At 42.3% G+C, this 14,578-nt stretch overlaps 1 pseudogene across 1 annotated transcript in view; it reads right to left on the bottom strand.

Moving 5' to 3' along the window:
- The window catches only part of LOC309552638, a 38,285-nt pseudogene extending 24,755 nt beyond the window's left edge, over positions 1–13,530 (bottom strand). Inside the window, exon 1 of the transcript in view lies at positions 13,437–13,530. The product of the transcript in view is annotated as an uncharacterized misc_RNA (transcript). The remainder of the gene's footprint in view (positions 1–13,436) is intronic.
- Positions 13,531–14,578: the final 1,048 nt, after the last annotated feature.

Consider the following 14,578-nt stretch of genomic DNA (forward strand, 5'->3'; position numbering starts at 1 on the left):
TGCTGGAAATGATAAAATCTCCCCTGCCTGGATTACTGATTATTTTCTAAACTTCTAACCAAAAATGGCTAATTTACTCACAAATATACCCTATAAAAAATAAATCACACCTTACTACCTCTTTAGCCTAGGAGACTGAAATGACAAGGTTAACCTCTCTTGTGTCTCCAGCCCAAGCCCCCCTGAGAGTGAAACAGAAAGTGCCAAGGGACAGGAGGAACACAAGTGTTGGCATGTGTTGGTAGTGTTGTTGGTAGTAGAACTTGCAGCTGGAGATGAAGACATTAGGTCAGGAAGGGAAACTGGGCAGCATGGACTGGCCAAGGTTAAAGGGCCACTCTGTAACACTCTTGCTGGATTTTTACTGCTATTTGTGTTTTCATTCCATCACTTCTTCTCTATTTGACAATGAATTAACACTAGAAATGACAGACAAGTTACAACAGTAACATGGACCTTAAAAACTAAGATTGTTTAAGTTTGAGGGGGGAAAGCCAGAACTCCTGTCAGATTGTTTTTTCTGTTGTTGTTGGGGGTTTTTTTTCACCCACATCAGGCATGTTTTAAACAGCTTCTGCGGTGCAAGAAGGGATGAGAAAACAATGGACACTATAGCAGAAAGAAGCTCCAAGGAGAAAAAATCCCCTCCCCTGAAAAAATGAATACAAAATTTGACTTGACATTTCCTTGAAAGTATAATTATATGCAAAATGTATTTTTTTTAAATAGATTGTAGATGGATTAGAACCCCTGTCAGGTTCTTGTTGCTGCTTGTGTCCCTGTTAGAGAGATTCACTCTCCCCAAGCTGTTGGTTAAGATGGGTCCTCTGTTCTTTGACACCAGGTTCAGTGTAAAAGCAAGTTAACAGGTCTGTATGTGTGGACTCCCATGATGCCAAGAGAGTGTGTTTTTCCCAGTCAATTGAATTTGAGGCTCCTCAGGTTTACACAGAGTCTATTGGGGCCTACAGTTTAGAGAGTCAGCTGTACCAATATGTGGCTACAGTCTTGGACAGTCCCAGGAGCTTTGCATTGCCACTGGAGTCCTCCTCCACTCCTTCATGATGACATCACCGAGCTGGTGTTGCCAGCGGTTTAGACATTATTGGCTGTGTATTGAGTTATTTTGAGGGGACAGAAAATGTACACTGTTATGCAAGCTGTACACTCACTACTTTACATTGTAGCAAAGTGTAATTTCTTCAGTGTTGTCACATAATACAATATAATAAAATATTTACAAAAATGTGAGAGGTGTGATAGATAGATAGATAGATAGATAGATAGATAGATAGATAGATAGATAGATAGATAGATAGATAGATAGATAGATAGATAGATAGATAGATAGATAGATAGATAGATAGATAGATAGATAGATAGATAGATAGATAGATAGATAGATATTGTACAAAAAACAATTGAATATAAATATTTATATTACATTTTTTTCCCCTTCTTTTTTTTTACAATTTTCTTTTACATACTTTCATCAGAGTAGTTCAATGTCACCATAGTGACACTGTACTACTCTGGGGGGGGGGGGGGGTGATCAGATATATATATATTTTTTTTTACACATCACTGTTGATCACTGTAGCAGAAATGTTTTGAACTGTCATCAATAGGTTACATTCATAACTACTGTGATTTACTATTATGTGCTGTGATTGGCCCACATCTATCACATGGTGCAGGGTGCTGTGATTGGCCCAGGTACCATGTGATAGCTGTAAGCCAATCTGAGTATCACTATAGGAAACATAGCCATCTCATGATCCCCCGTTTGCAGCGGTCGTGGGCGTGGCGTGCTGCATGCTCCTAGCCAAGAAGAGGCAGGATCACGTACATGTACGTGATCCTGCCTGCCCTTGCTGCCCTGCCACATTAAATGTACTGTGGCTGGCCAGTGAGTGATTAAGAAAGAGATCAACAGATTACTTGGAGAAAGAGAAACTTACCATGTCCCAAGAGGAAGTCCTACAGATGTATACAAAAATTAATTCGAAAAAGTAATAAAAAAAATGAGTAGAAAAGAGAATCCTTTATAAAAAGGAGGAAAAATACGTAGTGCCCTCCGTATGTAGAGTGCTGGTTATATATATATTGTACCAAAGATACCTAAAAGTTATGAGTCTGCCCCCGGGTAGACCAATAGTTAATGGGATTGATTTGATCTTCACCAGAATAGGGCAGTACATAGATGGCTTCCTACAGCTACTTGTACAAAACACTGCAGCCTATTTACAAGATACCAAACATTTATTACAATGTTTACATGAAAAGAAAAATTCTGAGGAAATGATATTGGCTATGGCCAATGTCAGTTCACTGTAAACTATTATTACTCAAGAAGCACTTGTGCTAGTGCTAATGCTAGTGCTAGTGCTGTAAAATGAGCTATGGAGAGAGATGGAAGCTTTTGCAGGAAACAAAGAAGATACATAAGGGAACGTTTGGACTTTTGCTTAAAGTGGTTGTAAACCTCAGACATAAAATATGAACAAAGCACATATTCTATACACTTCTATACTGTGTAATTGCCTCTCTACAAAACTCTGAGTGTCAGTTCCCTCTGCTGCCTTGTTCCTCTTTTATCAGTATGAGTAACTTCTGACAGTCTTTTCTCGACACCAGGAGAAAAAGGTTTCAGGAGTGGGCTTTTAGCAGCTCTCTTCTCAGTGCTCAAGGCTGCTCATCTGTCGGATAATTACAAGCCACTTATTGTTTCCACAGTGTCTCACCTGGGTACCATTTCCTGCCTCATCAGTCCAGCCTAAAGCCAGTCCCTTCTGGCTATTTAAACTGCCTTGTGCATTCCTTTCGTGCCTTTGCCTGGTCAGCTTATCCTGAGTGTCTCTGCTGTGTTCCTGTTAAAGATTTTGCCCGACTGATGTCCCTTCTGGTTCCTGATCCCGACCTTCTGCTTCCGACTATGCTGACTTCTGGCTCCCTGATTACTGGCTCGTCTGATTACCCGTTTTGGCTTCCGAACCTTGGTTTATGTTTTTACTATAAATAGAAATGTAATCTCCATGCTATGGATTGTGAAATGTGTTTCTTTGTGATATAACTACCGTATATACAATAAACGTATAGGCTGCTGCTGGCGTAAAGGTATATACCTTTAAGGAATGAATGAAAGTAAATGTCAGCGCTGCTCCTATAATCAATAAACTGTGCAAAAAGTAACAATAAATATAATGATGAAAAATTAATAGTGCCAAAGTGCTGTGTGCAATAAAGTGATGAAATATATGTGATTTAAAAGTCCATGAACCACTCCACACTCTATTAACAGTCCATGTGATCCTCCATGAATGGTTGTTGCTTAACTTAAATGGTGATCCAGAAAAGTGCAATGAGTGATCAGGTAGTGCTCCCCTATGTGCCCCCACTCACCGGAGCAATGATGGGTGAAAGCGGATTGCAATACAGTGGGTCCCCCCACGCTGGTCAATCAGTCCTCCACGGAAGCAATGATATAAATGTATGCCTCTGTTAATACTCCTCCACCACAATGCATGAAAAAGATAGACTCTCCATAGTCTAAAACCTTTTACATCTTTATTACAAAAATAATATCCACTTACATGCTAAAACACACTGTTCCTTTACTCTGTAGACCGATGGTTAGCCAGGAAGTGGCGTGCGTTCCACAGGGCGGGTGTGACGTAAGACGCTGGTATCAAGCCACTCTATCTTTTTCATGCATTGCGGTGGAGGAGTATTAAGGAGGGCGACAAATGGAAAACTGCACTAAATACTAGGACCGAACTTTACGAACACCTCGTACTGTCGTTTGGTCTCTGCAACACTCCTGCAGTTTTTCAAGAATTCGATAATGATGTCCTCCGAGATATGCTGCAGTAATATGTGGTGGTTTACCTCGATGATATTCTCATATATTCGAAACCCCTAGAGAGCCATCACACAGGCGTCTCCTGTGTGCTACAGAGAGAAAATACCCTGCATTGTAAGTTGAAAAGTATGAGTTCCATCGTGAACAGGTTAAATTCCTGGGTTATGTCATATCTACTGCTGGTTTTTATATGGACCCAGAGAAACTATCTGCAGTTTTACAGTGGCCTTGACCCTTATGTCTACATCCGCTACAATGTTTTCTTGTCTTTGCCAATTATTACTATTACAATTATTATTATGTATTTGCTATTTCTCTTCTCTGGTCAAACCCCTGACTGATATGACCAGGAAGGACGGAAACCCACAGAATTGGTGTCCGGATTCTATTAAAGCCTCAAGGCTGCTTTTGTTTCAGCTCCTGTGCTGGCACATTCTGATCCTATGTTACCCTGTAGTCTTGAAATTGATGCATTGGAGACTGGAGTAGGCGCCCTTCTGTCTCAACGTCCTACCTCTGAGAGCGCCATGCATCCTTGTGGCTACTTTTCTAAGAAATTGTCTCCTGCAGATTTTAATTATGAGTTTGGGGCCAGAGAACCTGCCTGCATTTCTCAGCATTGAGGATGCCATTGTTCCTCACTAAATCTCCAACTCCTTTTGCAGAAATGGATCTTAGGAACTTCCACCATGCTTCACTGTTGCCTGGAGACATTCATTGTTATACCCCTTTCCAGCCCTTTGGCAAGCAAACTGCCTCCTGCTACAGACAAATATTTTACATTTGACTCATCCATACAGAGCACCTGCTACCATTTTTCTGCACCCCAGTTCCTATATTTTTGTGCATAGTCAAGTCCCTTAGCCTTGTGTCCACATCTACGTTATGGCTTAGGCCTTAATTCATACATGAAGACCTATTCTGGTCTGGTCTTTAAAACCAAATTAAAATAGGTGCATGTGCGGCAGCCCCTGAGATAGACGCCTGACTTGGGAGCTCCGTCCCGCTCCGACAAGCATCCAGCCCCATCGACTGCTGATTGCTACTCACAGCATCCCAAACTGCAGCATCGGGCGCCGGAGACCCTAAGGGAGTCCTCCATGTCATCTGGGTTGGTCCACCCACACCTCGCGGACTCGTTTGCAGCAAGCCCAGGTAGGCCGGGATCCGCCATGATGGCAGAGGGTATGCAGGAAATACCACACACTCCGACAGGCCGCATCGCTGCAAACCCAGGGTAACTCTGCCATGCTGGGCATAAATCCTCTCCTACCCATGACTTCTCCCAGTTTAAATCCAGCTTCCCCCGCCTCCACAGAATCCCTCCTGGGCCTTATGATAGACCAAACCCCCCTGCACACCAAGGGAACACGGAGCAGGGAATTTACAGGCCTCACCTCATTTCACTGAGCTCTCCCCTAACAACTTTACCCAAGTGGACTCTTTATTTGCCAAATTTGCTGAAATGCTGGATAGAGGTCTGGCCCTCACTGCCTCCAGGATCACTGGGGACATCAAGGCAGATTTAAACAATATTGGGTCACGCATTGAAGCATTCGAACAAAAACTCGATCACACTATCACTCGGACCAACCAAAATACAGATAGACTGCAGGATCTCCATGTCCAGATGGAGGCTGTGCTACAAAAGATAGATGACCGGAGCAGAAGATACAATTTTAGAATCAGAGGAATCCCTGAAACTGTCACTAATGTCACTGACACAGTTCAGAACCTTATCAAGGACATCATTCCAGGCATACCACCTCACAGGAGTCAACGGAAGCAGGAAGTGACGACGCAGGCTGCGGCCGCAGAGGGAGGAAGTAAAGTAAGGTAAACAAAAAAAAAAAAAACATGATTATCCATTTCTTTTTCAGGTGACACAGAGCAAGCGGATGAGCCAAAGTCACTTTTGAGGGTGGAACTCCGCTTTAACATCTTTTTAGTGACTGTGGTGTTGAAACATGACCAGGCAAAGGATTTTGAGCTGTTTGGGCATTCAAAGTGTTTCTTTAATATGCCAAGAAAAAAGCACTAAGCAGTTTTGTAAATGTTGAAAATAAAACAAAACCTTTCCTGACCACTGACTTTTAACTGATTTAAAGGTGAAAATTGGGGTAGATCAGTATTTTGACTTGATTTGTGACTTGACCAAAATAAATGACTTGACTTGACTTGCTTGACTTCTAGCAGGGACTCGATTTGACTTGCTTGCTTTTCGCCACAGAAACTTGGGACTTGCTTGAGACTTGAAGGTTCAGACTTGAGACTTGCTTGTGACTTGCACATGTGTGACTTACTCCCATATCTGCTATTTAGACTGGTCCTTTTGAGCCTCTCTTTTATGAGTGACTGTTCCATATTCTCACTTTCACCTTTTCCTATATCCTTTTCCCTTTTAGACGCCCCTCTGGGGACCATTTTGGGATCCTTGTGGGAACCACTGGTGGGGGATGACCGCATTTTTATGGAATAATGCTACGTATTTTCATCATTACACCATCCTCCATGGGCCGTGGCAAACTTATTTAATTTTGGTTTTTCGTTTTACAGTGTTGCAGCAGTCCATTATTGGGTGCGCAACATCTATGTGCTTTTAAAATAAGTGGCTATATACATCATATGGAGTGGCATGATTGGTACGTATATATCTTTTTAACAATGATGAATCTTTTTCACTGACATATATTCATATATAACAGATACCTTGTACATTCAATATACTACCGTAAACTATGAGTGTACAGTATATACATATATGTATCTATGTCTTATTCATACTTGTTTTTCGTACTTATAGCCTGAGATGCATTTCCATTGACCTCTGAAAAAAGGCCAAGTCCGAAACGTGTCAGGTCACCGCATGGAACTCTCATGCTTTTCATCCCACATCTCCTTTTAAGTGATGTAACATGCATTTTAACTGTCATGTTGTTGTTATGTTTTTCACGGTATTTTGTATACTTTGAATAAAATTATATTTGTTCATTACTGAAGTTTATTCTGTGATGTGTTATTGCCTAAAAAGTTCCACATTCAAGGGGAATTTTTTTCCAGTTCTGTACCTTTAGGGATGTTGGCAATACCCATCCTAACCACCAGACCCGAACACCTTCCACTTAAAGCATTGAATTTTTTCCACTCTCAGGGAGTTGACATAGTGTTCCTACAGGAAACACATTTTCCCAGCCAGTATCGCCCTGCTTTTATCCATTCCTAATTTCCCTCCTTTTATTTAGCCAATGCTGATAATAAAACTAAAGGGGTGGCCATCCTGTTTTCCCGCAAATGTAAATCCTCCCTACAGGTTGAATATAAAGATCCCTCAGGTAGATTCCTACTAGTTAAAGGGACTATTGATGGTAATCTCTTTTCTTTCGTATCATACTACTCCCCCAATTGTAAACAAAAACTCTTCTTCCAGGAAGTCTTTAGAACCTTAAACCCTCTCCTCGAGGGGTTTGAGTCTTTGACCAGGGACTGGACAAGAAAAGACCATTGGGCAAATGTTACACTCGCCCTACCAGACAGAGTCTTCAGATTGCTTGATTGGTAGCTCAACAGGGGCTTGTTTATATATGGAGGGAGATTAATCCCACTTTGCGTGATTATACCCACTTCTCTAACCCTCACCAATCCTTCTCAAGGATTGACCACTTTTTGGTCTTATCAAACCATGTCCACTTGGCACGTAAATCTTGCATTAGAGACTCTGCCTGATCTGATCATTCATCCCTCTTTCTGTCACTTGAGAATCTCGGAAGCATAAGGGGGGAGTTTGGCTGGAAACTAAATGAATCCATCCTTAGTGATCCCTGTAGAGTTAGGGAGCTTGATTTAGCTATTCAGGAATATTTTACTCTTAATGATACTCCCGATATTTCCCCAGAGATGCTTTGGGCAGCTCATAAAGCCACTATTAGGGGTAAATTAATACAAATTTCAACACAAAAGAACAAGGCCAACAAATTTGAAATTGATCACCTAGAAAGGGAATTCCAGGTCCTTAGTAAAGCTCATAAATGGAACCCGACAGAGGACTCAATTGCAAAATTAGATACAGCAAGACTTTCTCTCAATCTAGCTCTTACCTCTAGGGCCGAAAAGAGCTTGCGCTGGAATAATGCACAATTTTACTGTCAGAGGGATAATCTAGGCTCGGCTCTAGCAAACAGGCCCAACCCAAAAATCCCGACCACGTACCCTCCCAAAGACCAAAATAGCTAGAGGTACGGTATCACAAAACCCGAGTTGCATATTGGAAGCTTTCCAGGAATTCTACTATAAATTTTATACCCCACATCCTCCCCTTTTCATTCTGAGCTTGAAGGGTTCCTGGACTCCATTAAAATTCCCAAACTAGCAGAGAGACACAGGGAAGTTCTGGAACAACCATTCTCAGAGGAGGAAGTCTGCCAAGTAATTAAAATTGTGAAAAGCCACTCGGCTCCGGGCCCTGAAGGCTTCCCCTATACTATCTTATACTACATGACTTTCTCTAATAGTCTCACCCCCTTTCTGACCCATTTCTTTAATGGTTTAAGGCGAGGAACACCCTAAACAGCGCCCTGAATTCAGCATATATATCAGTCCTTCCCAAGCTGGGTAAAGACCCCAGTTTGGTTAATAAGTACAGACCAATTTCACTAATAAATAATGACCTCAAGATATTAACCAAGGTGCTTTCCAATCGCATCACATTGCATCTTTTATATCCCTTTATATACACAAATATCAGGTTGGATTTATCCCTGGAAGGCAGGGCCCTGATCAAATTTGTAGGGCGGTGGATATAGTATCCCTGTTAAATTCAAGCTGGGATGGGGGTGAAACCCAAAGAGGTTTTCTCCTTTCCTTGGACCTCCAGAATGCCTTTGATTCTTGGCCATATATTTTCTCTATATTAACAAGATGGGGCTTCGAATAATATTTTATGAATATTATCACCGCATTGTACTCCACCCCAGAAGCTCAGATAAGGGTTCAGGGTTTCTACTCCTCCTCCTTTAAAATTTCTTGTGGCACTAGACAGGGGTGCCCCCAGCTGTCCCCGCTAATTTTTGAGATCACTATTGAATCCCTTGCCACAGCTATCAGAGATCATCCTGATATACAAGGAGTATCATGTGGTCCCCATACCTATAAATGCGCACTGTTTGCGGGCGACGTTCTCTTGTTTGTCACCTCCCCACCCATCTCTCTGCCAGTCATCTGCCAAATTTTAACGCGTTTCTCAAGAGCTTCAGGCCTTAAAGTTAACTATGATAAATCATTAGCATTGAATGTGAATTTAGACCTGAACCTTGCATCACGACTTAGAGCTCAGTTTGCATTTCTCTGGAACAAATTCTCCATCCCATACTTAGGGATTAACTTAACTCCCCGTATAAACCCCCTCTTTCGAGCCAACTATCCCCCGCTTATGAAAACTCTAATTTCAGATATGAACAAATGGAACAATTTAGATTTATCCTGGCTAGGAAGGATTAACATTGCTACCAAGAGTACTTTACTACTTCAGATCACTTCCCATCCCAGTCCTTAGGGATTTTCTGAATCAATTACAATCCAAAATTATCAAATTCATCTGAGGAACTAAAGGTTAACGCTTATCCAAAAAGATCCTGTTTAGACCCCGCAAACAAAGGGGCCTCGGCCTCCGCAACCTAGTCTGGTATTACCAGGCTTCCCACTTGGCCCAACTTTTGGAGGTCTACAGGAAATCAGGCATGCCAGACTGGTTAAATTTAGAAAGGCAGTCTGTCGCCCGCCATACACTAGATTTTCTGCTGTGGTGCCCCCCTAAAGATAGACCCATTATGGCCCCTACCCTTCTCACTCCTTTACCTTATGGGATGCTTTAAGGAACCACCCCGAGTTAGTATCCCCTTTGAAACCTCTGACCCATATTTTCCGGAATCCCTGGTTTCCTCCCGGACTAAATATCCAATCCTTCAAATGGTGGCTAGATAAAGGGCTCTATAGAATTGGCCACTTTCTTTTCCCATCAGGCCCAATATCGGAATCTTACTGCATGAATAAGCTAGGTATGCCTGCCAGAGAAAAATTTAGATTCACCCACATTTCACACTTTTTTCCCACTCTTTGTGGTCCTCGGTCTCAAATATCGAGAATCTCTAGTTATGAAAGTTGGTGTGTGATGAGGAATGGAGGGGTGGCATTTCGGTCATTTATAACTCTCTATCAGCGGACCAATCCAAAACTCAATACGTTAGCTTGGGAGAATGATTTGTTTTTCGCCTGGTCCCCAGATGAATGGAACAGAGTGGTAACCAAAGCTACTAAAGGCATACCTAATGTGTCGCTAGCCAAAGCCAATCTGAAAGTACCGATGAGATGGTACCTGCTCCTGGCCAAACTAGCCAAACTTTATCACTCCTCTGACCCTGCCTGCTTTAGAGGATGCAAGCTTTTGGGAGACATGCTTCATATATGGGGGAGTTGCCCCAAATTGAAACGTTTTTGGGATAAAACTTTCCACATGATCCGTAAAGTTTCTGACACACCTGTAGACATGTCTCCTCAAATAACCCTTCTTAATGCTGCGATGGGACCAGCTACCAAACTCACTCAAAGCTTAATCCAGTTTATGTTGACAGGTGTTAAACTAAATATTGCTAACTCTTGAAAAAAGCCTTATGTATCATTCGTCAGAGCCAAGAGAAAGATATCCTGGATCATGGCACAAGAAGCGTTAGCGAGTAAGTTGGAAAACTCTTTTGAAACATTTGAGGAAATTTGGGAACCTTGGGCTAAATATATGAAAATCCCAATTACGGGCTGAATATCCGTTCTTCCCCCAATAACGGGGGGCTTAGCCACCCTGGTCTCAACTCTATTACACCATTTTATTCCCTGCTCCTGCTTTCTTCAGTAATTTTAATCTAAACTAGTAAGCCGCTTCTCTTATACCCTTCACAATATCTATTCTACCTTTACTGTCTCTCCTCTGCGTTCCTCCTCTTGATCTTTCCTGCACTCATACTACTACTCCGGTATAATTTGTTTCTTCTTTAGGGTTTGACCCCTCCTCTACTCTACGCTATTTCCCTATCTTCATGCAAGTTTATTACTTGCTGTAATGGTTGCCCCAACAATTTGTTGTTCATGGTATTCAGCATTTTATCCTATCTAAACTTAGCAGGTTCTATGGTCTGGTTACCCTGCACCCTGGAGTGTAACCAGAGATCTGACAACCGCATTCTTGACGCATTATGTTCCCATTAGGGGCGTCGGAAGGCGGCGGTTGGTTTACAACCTTTCTATTCTAACTCACTCCAGTATTATTATTCCAACTAAGTTTTTAAAACTGTAGGAATATCATTGTTAAATGTTATGCTTTCCAGTTATTATCGAAAACTGTTTCAATTCATCCACTGTTTTTTTTCCTCATGTTTACTACATCGCTATCTGTAATTTGAAACTTGACAAATTGTTCAATAAAAACCTACTGAAAGTGAAAAACAAATAAAAATAAATATTTTTGAAAGCATTCTTATTTTACAACATTTCTTTGCACCTGCCTAAAAATTTTGCAAAGTAATGTAATTTAAGTTTTTTGTATCCTAGTAATAATTAAAATATCCTAGTAATAATTATAATTAGATAGATTGGTTGATATAGCTAGTTTGGTGCAATCATTTTTTTCACCACAAGATGGTGTTGTGTAATGTTAATGTAGTAATTATATTGGATTTAGTATATATTAATATTTTAATTATGTTATTGAGTTTTAAGTATCGATTTATGGAATCAATATTTACTATCTATTTATTGCGGTACTGAGAGCTGAAATTGTAAGAGAAATGTATGTGTTAGGGTATCGACATCAAGTCAACAAAAAACATGTTTTAATATTAATTTATAGTCCTTTTGGTTTTGTTTTGGGTAAAAAGACCCTGACATTGGAGTATATGGTCTTCAATATGGTGCTGGTAACATAAGCAACAAGTAGCAAACAACTGGTTGATATATAACAGTGGCTGGATGACATGGTTCCTGTTACCCTTGAGGAAGTCATGTGGTACATACCTCCCAACCATCCCTGAACAACCAAGACTGTCCCGAAAACTGTCCCCAGTGCCACGGATGCAGGAAGAATCCCGCAGGCTGGTTTTATCACTGTGTGGGAAATCCTTTGATTGCACCTCCTGACTGCTTTGCATCATGGTGATGGGCTTAAGCTCAAAGCAATCATCCTGCACTGGCCACTCACTCTGTGCTGTGGGGGCGGGGTCAGATGCTGATATATGCTGAAGCCCAGGAGGAACTTCTTAATGGAGGAGAGCAGGTGAGTGAGCCCGATAGAAAAGTTGCTGGAGTATAGAGAAGCTGTGGCAGTGTCCTGGAAGAATGATTTTAGGTGAAGACTGAGTCTGTGCCCAGAATCGAATCATATCAAGTCATGTAAATCATGCGGAGAGCAAGAGAGGGGGAGGAGCCAACTAAGTGTAGCATTAATATATCAGCATTTATTGCACAAGGTTAAAAGCACTTACAGGAAGCAGAAGAAATTGATGCCCATTGTTATACTGATCAGTCCTTGTGATCCCCACCGTCCTGCAGGCTCCACAAGCAGCTCAAAGGGCTGGGGAGGATGTGAGCCAGATGGGGCACCTCTCCGTCCAGGGATAGCAGCAGAGATGTATAGTAACTAAGTAGAACTACTTCACTACTGTACTTAAGTACCGAAAGGCAGTATCTGTACTTTCCTAGAGTATAATTTTTTTCTCCTACTTCCACTTTTACTTCACTACATTTTTTCGATGATTTCAATACTTCTACTCCGATATTTTTTTTTGCTTAGTTACTCGTTACTATTATAAAAATTACCACTGTCAGAACCGTAGATGGCAGGTTTCATGAAGCTCAAAACATGTGTATTATCAGCGCATACGAAAATAAATGCTACTGTATGTATAAATAAAAGCTGCATTTGAAATAATAAAAAACAATATGATGTTAAAACTTTTGACTTCTTTCTTTAATAACTACATAACACAGTACTTGTACTTTTACTTTCAGTACTTGAGTAGCAATTTTTTTTCAAAACTGCTGGTACTTTTACTTTCAGTACTTGAGTAGCAAAATGTAAAAAAAAAACTACTTGCAATACTTAAGTACAAAAAATGTTGAATACTTTAGTACTTCTACTCAAGTCACTTTTTAATTGAGCACTTCCACTACTACTCAAGTCACTTTTTGATCGAGCACTTGTACTTTTACTCAAGTATGGGTTTCGAGTACTTTATACAACTCTGGATAGCAGAGGACTCCATGCTAACCAGTGTGGACCACAGATGAGGAAGTAACGTCCCTGGAACAGGGTGAAGGTAGGGACCAGGGCTGTCAGTCGTGAAAGCTCCACGCTCGGAGCTCACAGCTCCTTCTACACCCCTCTAGGGCTCCGAGCACAGAGCCGTGCAAAAAATGCTCCCCTCTCTTGCTTTCCACATGTCTTACAGAGTTCCTGGACACACTCTGAGGATGGCTGCCTCCTTTTAGCTTTTTTATTCTTTTGCTTGGACTAGTAGAACTATTTTACCCTTACCAAGCATCTGCTTATTTGAGAGACGCATACCATTTGGAGCGCCAGATACCCACTCATCGTTGTAAGTCAGAAGCTGGGTCCAGGCTGCAGTCATAGTGTACCACTCATTCTGTCTGCTTCCCCTTTACAGGACACTGCAGCAAGATGAGGACAGTGAGTGTGCTGAGAATGGAGGCTAAAACATTGTATTGTCTGAATCTGAGCTGCATTGTTAATGCATTCTCTTCAGTCCTGAGGTTTTTTTTGTGTACCCCCCATCCTGAGGTCTTTCTGTCCACCCCCCATCCTGCAGTCTCCCTGTGCACCCCTCCCCCCACAACCCCATGCTACATGCTATCCTGAGGTCTTTCTGTACACCCCCCCCCCATCCCGAGGTCGTTCTGTCCATCCCGCTTCCTGCAGTCTCTCAATCTGCCCCCCAATCCCATTCCATCCTGAGGCCTTTCCTCCACCCATACTGAGATCTTTCTGCCCATCCCACATCCTGCAGTCTCTCTGTGCACCCCCCAATCCCATCCCATGCTGAGGTCTTTCTTTCCACCCCCCCATTCTGAGGTCTCTCTGTCAACCTCTCATCCTGAAGTCTCTTTGTGCAACCCCCTATTCCATCCCACCATAAGGTCTCTCTGTGCACCCCCCATCCTGAGGTCTCTCTGTGACCCCCTCATCCCATCCTGAGGTCCCTCTTTCAACCTCCTCATCCAGAGCTTTCTGTGCACCGCACCCCTCATCCCATCCTGAGTTCTCTCTGTCCAATCCCTCATCCTAAAGTCTCTCTGGGCACCCCCCAATCCCATTTAATCCTGAGGCCTCTCTGTCCACCCCCCATCCTACAGTCTTTCTGTGTCCCCCCTAATCCCATTCCATTCTATGGTCTATCTGGGCACTCCCCCCCCCATCCCATCCCAAAGTCTCTCTGTCCACTCCCCCCTTCTGAGCTCTCTCTGTGCACCCCCAATCCCATCTCTTTGTGTACCCCCAAACCTCATCCCATCCCGGGGTCTTTATTTCCACCCCTCATCCTGAGGTCTCTCTGTGCACCCCCCATCCTATCCTGAGGTTTCTCTGTGCACCCCATCCCATTATGGGGTCTTTGTCCCCCCACCATCCTGAGGTCTCTCTGTCCACCCCCTCATCCTGCA

Source organism: Pelophylax lessonae (assembly GCF_965119305.1).
Source record: "Pelophylax lessonae genome assembly, chromosome: 4".
In the NCBI taxonomy this organism is placed as follows: domain Eukaryota; kingdom Metazoa; phylum Chordata; class Amphibia; order Anura; family Ranidae; genus Pelophylax; species Pelophylax lessonae.